This window comes from Amphiura filiformis, chromosome 4, assembly GCF_039555335.1.
Source record: "Amphiura filiformis chromosome 4, Afil_fr2py, whole genome shotgun sequence".
Taxonomy (NCBI): Eukaryota; Metazoa; Echinodermata; class Ophiuroidea; order Amphilepidida; family Amphiuridae; genus Amphiura; species Amphiura filiformis.
This window is the reverse complement of record NC_092631.1, coordinates 26,523,365-26,529,804: the sequence shown is the minus strand read 5'-3', so window position 1 is coordinate 26,529,804 and position 6,440 is coordinate 26,523,365.

The window sequence follows — 6,440 nt, the reverse complement described above, 5'->3', positions numbered from 1 at the left end:
CATCGTTAAACAAATTTTCTTTGGTCAGTTATTCTGGTCCTCCCTCATTGTTTTTCTTCAATCTTTTGTTTGTTGCAAAATCGGACCACCTTGGTATCTCTGGTACCCCGCTGTATGGTCTGGGAGGCGGAGCCGACGCGTGGAGACGTTGGTACGTCCTGGATGTCCCACCTAGGCGGGCTGTACAGTTTCGGGTATCGGATGGTACCAACAGTGGTCCTTTATTTTTTGTTAGGCCTTTGGCTTTTCAAAATTTTCCCTTCCCTTTGATATCTTTCTGTTTGTTTATCTTTTGACTAGAATGGCTGACCATAGATTTGCTTTCTCCTTTTTGACCTGGTTGGCCTGCTATACTTGCACATGCCTGTTTTTCTCACCTAATTGATTTTTCCCTTGTATGTTCTTATTATCATTCTAATTTCTTTTCATTCTATGCTTGTCACTTTCTTTTGCTGTCTTTCTCATTTAATCTCTTGCAGTGCTAGCTACTAGTGCTACTTGTTTTAACCTTGCAAAGGGATGTTTTTATGCTCCCGAAACGTCGGTTGTTTTGTCTTTTTAACCCTAAATTTTGGATGTTGTTGTACATATTAAAACAGTTTTTAACATTTATTTTCCTTGGTTATGTACACTACTTGAATCTTTTTAAGATCCATTCAAAGTTTCCCTGCTGGTCAGTTGGTACTGTTTTAGTTTGCTTTTTTGCTTTTTTTCATAGCAATATCGAAATTAGGACTTACTTTCAATAATAGGAAGGAAATGCATGACAGGTATATAAAAATATGAAGTACCAGAGAGTATTTGAAGTCACAAAAACATGTATACCTCAGCACGTGACATTGCATTATGGCACCGTATTTGTCTGTGTGTTCATATTTCATGAATTATTGATTTTATAAGTAGGTAAAGAAAATCACACAATAGTGACTACGGGGTTAGTAAAGCACAAATGAATCAAAAACGTCTGACTGAGGTCACACTGAGGTTGAAGTATTGACGTGTCTGGTATTGAAAAGCACGTGGGCCCGCCTGCAGTATTTAAGATTGGCGGCTGGTTTTAATTAAATACATGCAATTAATTGTCGTGTCAATTGTTTATCTTGGTCAGTTAACATCTTTTTTAAGTGCTGATAAATCGTATTTACTGCACATCTATTAGAATTTAATTCTATCATCCAGATGGGGTGATGAAGCAGAATTTGACACAACTAGATTTAGCTAGATTTCACCCGATGCTAAAAATTTACGTACAAACTTTACACACAATAAATTAAACAATTTACATTATTTTGTGATGCGATCAAGCAAAATCAGTCGGAACTCGGAAATATTGATTTTGAGATATAGCCATAGGAAATATTTCCTTTTGTTTTCTGTTGTTTTGGAAACTCTTTAATTGCTAATATCTTTGGAGCTGGTTGTTCAATTTCAATGGGGTTTCTGCAAAATTCAGCGTCCCTAGCCTGAGGTCACGACGTTATTTTAATAACAATACGCTATTAACATGGGACACATGCAAATTAGCTATTGCCACATCCTGATTTCTATTAAGACATACAGACAATCGACATGATGATCGAAAACTTAACTTCTGTTGCAGAGGCAAAACATGCGCAAACGTCGGAATACGGTGGCCTTGATTGTATAGACGAATCCAATTTCACGCATTCCTATACCTTAATGGCTGCCAAAGTTGGGTCCCCGTCAGCTCAATCTTACCTAAAATGTGACATAATGCGGCCTTGGAGGGTATTTGAAACTGCATTCTATCACCCGTGTTACACGTAGACAAAAGAATGATGACAGTTTACAACACAAAAGAATCTAACATCGATTTTTAAGCGGCTTTTTGGTGTTGCGGGGACCCAAAGATGGCCGACCAAATCCTGACCATGACTTGGCTCGTTGGATTCGTCTATAGGAGTCTGACGTTGTTGAGCGCATTTTTCGTCGTGACTAACGCAACTTTTCCGCTCTTTGTTGCGTATTTTCGTTTTTTTGCTGATGATTTTCAGAGTTTCAAGAAGCAATGTTGTGAGTCTTTGTCAAGTTCTTAAATCATCTTCCCAACGTTTTGTCGTTTTGACAAGTTTATTTTTACTTTTGTCATAGTGGACCCCCCCGGCTTCGCCAAAAACTATTATAATCTATACTAGCGCAGACTAATTTGGTCATTATCACTATCACCACAATGGGATTGCGTTAATAGGAAGTGTATATTACACCTTGATCAATAAATACTAGTTGTAAAGACCTTGGCCTTTACAGACCAATCGACATGGTCAATGTCACTTTAGCATTATTTCCGAAATAAACAAAAATGGTCCTGTTTTTAGACTTGTTAAAAGTCACTCAGTGTGTTGGGTATGTACGAACTTTTTAGACTTGTTAAAAGTCGCTCAGTGTGTCGGGTATGTACAAACTTTTTAGACTTGTTAAAAGTCACTCAGTGTGTCGGTATGTACGAACTTTTTAGACTTGTTAAAAGTCGCTCAGTGTGTCGGTATGTACGAACTTTTTAGACTTGTTAAAAGTCGCTCAGTGTGTCGGGTATGTACGAACTTTTTAGACTTGTTAAAAGTCGCTCAGTGTGTCGGGGAACGAATATTTCGTATAGCCTAAAAGTTGAGAACATGCCCAGCACCTCCGAAAGAAAGAAATTTGAGCCTTTGTGTTAGGGGTGTAACCCTCGAAAAAATGATATCTTTAGATAAAGTCGGAACGGGAAAATATGAAGACAACCCCTTTTGTAATGTTTCCGGACGAATTTGTCAATGACCGGAACGCCTAGGTTGCTTATCATACCACATATCAGCATTGCATATTGTATATCCGTGATGCATTTCCATACGGAGTAAGCTTTAGTTAAACAAGATATTCCTGAAAAAAATGGTGTCAGTTCCAATTTACAATGTAATTATTATTTGAATGTAATGTTAAAGATGAGAAGTTTTGCACTGCAGGGCTGACAGGAACATTTAGTGGTAGTTCATTTATCATTAAATAATTATATACAATACATACGTGTTTTGGCGCAGCGTCAGCCTTCTATTCTAGATAAAAACGTTTTTAAAAAAAAAAATGCAAATGAGGTAGCTAATTTGCATATTTTGCAACAAAAATCACATGGGATCTTAAGGCTGCCCCCTTACCACCATCCAACCAAGTTAAATCTCTATACGCCTCACCAGTTCCAAAAAATGGCAAAAAGCCTTTTTAAAAATAAACAAATATGCAAATAGGCTAATTTGAATATTTTGCGACAAAAATCACGTGGGATCTTAAGACTGCCCCTTTACCACCACCCTACCAAGTTACATCTATATACCCCCTACCAGTTCCGAAAAATGGCAAAAAGCGTTTTTAAAAATAGAAAAAAAGGAAATAAGGTGGCTGATTTGCATATTTTGTGACAAAAATAGCATCTGATCTTAAGACTGCTCTTAACCATCACCCCACCAAATTACATTTCTATATGCCTCATCAGTTCCGAAAAATGGCCAAAAGCATTTCGACAAATAAAAAAATAGGCAAATGTGGTGACTAATTTGCATATCTTGCGACAAAAATTGCATCGGATCTTACGACTGCCGCTTACCACAACCTCATCAAGTTACATCCCTATATGCCTCACCAGCTCTTCGAAATGGCAAAAAAAAACCACCCAGAAAACAAGTTTGAAGTTAAATATGCAAATTAGCTACCTAATTTGCGCCAAAAATTGCATCAAGTCTTAGGGCAGCCACTTACCACCACCCCACCAAGTTACACCCCAATACACCTAAAAATGGTTTTTAGCATCGTCAGAGTGCTGTATACCGCACATCGACATCGCCTGGTAAATAATTGCATTATACAGCAGGGAAACTAAATCAATACCCGGGATCGATACACGTGTATGTGCACAGTTTTGATATTCAGACGATAAATCTTTAGATACCGGGATAGAAAATGATGAATATCTCCCGTAATTTTTGCTTTCTAAAGAAGCAAATCTTAAGGCTTGCACTTGAATATATGTGTTGAAAGAACATGATAGTCGTTAGCGAGCGTATTGGCAAACACTCGTGCGTTTTGAAATCAAAAACTGACAAAAATTCAGATTTTATAATGTGCAGAACAGAAAAAAATGACAGCTGTCCTCATTCGTAAACAATCGGGGTAACGAAACATATCACGTTACAAGCGCAATGTGGACCACTGGTGGAGGCAGTCTAATGCAGATGACGTACCAGGCTCACTGAGATCTATAGAGGTCAGTCACCGGGCTATTGTCAATAGCCTTAGTCGGATGTCCCGGGGCCCATTATGCGTCTTAAACAGCTCGGATAAAAATGCGTGGCTATTGAAGAACAAGTGGATTCGATCTGCCATGAAGATATCGGGGCGATGACACTGTGTACCGATTTAAGAGAAATGGCGCTTAATATCAATCTTTTTTTCTTCAAAAAACTTTAGGTTTAATAAAGTGGTAACTTCGTTACTTCGGGTTGTGGTAGCTTTGTTGGATTGATGATCATCATCTGCTGCCATGTTCACTGTTGAATTAACCAAACGAGGGATCACGGACCGCCAGCTGTAATTGGAGTTTGGTCATTGGAGACTGGCCAGTAGGGTTTCAAGTTTCACATGCATGGGATTCATCAATAATCAATATTTCTTGCCGACTGACAAGTGACCAGTCTCCGATTACGATCAATACCGAAACCTCTTTATAGATATTTCCCCCCAAAGACCAACAAATTTTCGGTCTTTTTGGAAAAAAAAAGTATATCTTTAATAATTATGAAAAGGTCAAAATTTCCAATTGATCGCCGGCTTTTCATCCCAGCTATACATACACTTTAAGTACATATCAATAGATTTATAAAGTATACTTTGAGGACTGTTAGATTTCAAAAATATAAATTTTTAATCATTTGTCATAAAATGTGTATTACATCGCGAATTTCAAAAAATCAAAATTATATGATATCAGAAGGGCATTGATCGTATTCAAAATGTAATGTCTGATGTGTTCTCAGGTCCCACAAAAATACGTGAAAACGTCGCTATCCGAGCCCTTAAGGAATCTATCTGAATAAAAAGAAACCCGAACTCCATGAACAGTGATGAAGGGACATGTCTTTTTTAGTCACATACGGTATAGTATGGTCAACATCTGGGCAAAAGTTCGCCCCTAGCCCTGTTGACGTTAACTCAATCAGAAGCAAGGATCGACTACCGTAAAAACCGAAGACGGTCTTCAACCAAGATGTCCAAAGATGGCCTTCGAGGCTTCGACCAAGATGACCGAAACCCATTAGGCTCCATGCCGAAACCAAAATGTATTTGGTTTTGTCAACATGAATCTCTCTAATAATAGCTAATAATGTACTATGGGCTAGTTTGATGTCTGTGACGGTGGCATGTTTTTGTGTGTTTTGTTGGTGGGGTACTAATTTAGTACAATCTGTATCCAAAAAGAATAATCAACATTATATGACGACCAATATTATATGCACCATGTTTCAATTTCCTAGAAGTTCGCTGATCGAGAAATCCCCCTAAAGTGGAAATACCTCTTTCACGGATGTGGGTGATTCCATAAATTAGGATATCAGTGAAATCCTTCATGGAACATTTTGCACCAAGGATTTAACAATGAAGATTTGTATGCAAGGATTTTAAAATGGTTTAAGGTACATGTGTTGCTGTTACAGAAAACGACACAATGCACTATACTAAAATTTTTGTCAGAGAAGAACGGCACTTGTTTACATTTGGAGAGCGTGCAGAGCGTAAACAAGGATGAGGAGTTTTCATTGGCTGAATCAATCGTCTGACAATCATAGCAACAGACCGATATTCTGATTGGGCAATTGTGCGTCAAATCGTTGGTCAGCGCAAATCGGCGCCCTTGAAGTGAACACAAAGCTCCGCGTATGTCGCTCATTTTTTTTTAAAGGGCGCTCGCATCAATCTGAGCAAGAGACTGCCGTTCTTCTCTGAACGGTAAATGTGACACCAATTCCTCGGACATGAAAAATCAAAGTGATGGCATGGTTTTTGTTTTGATATCGTGATGTTCCCTGGGTGATTTAATTTGATCATTTACTTTGTTTATATTTAAAACTATTCATGAGAAATGGGTATTCCCTCCCATGTCGTCACAATAACAAAGTCAGTCAGGTGTATTTATGGATCGGGAAATCCCCAGAAAACACAATGTGATCACTGAATTGCATCGGAAATATGAAAAAATCATGTTGCTATGGAATGTGAATAATACTAGAATAAGCTGTTATAGAACTATCCTTGAATGAACGCAGCTAGCATTGTATCCAAGGTCGTGCGTTCGCGTTGTAGTTTGAAATACGCGATATACGATCGCGGTTAGATGGATACAGCTGTTGAAAGCTGCGTTCCTTCAATTGGAATTCCTACTATAGAATTTTCCT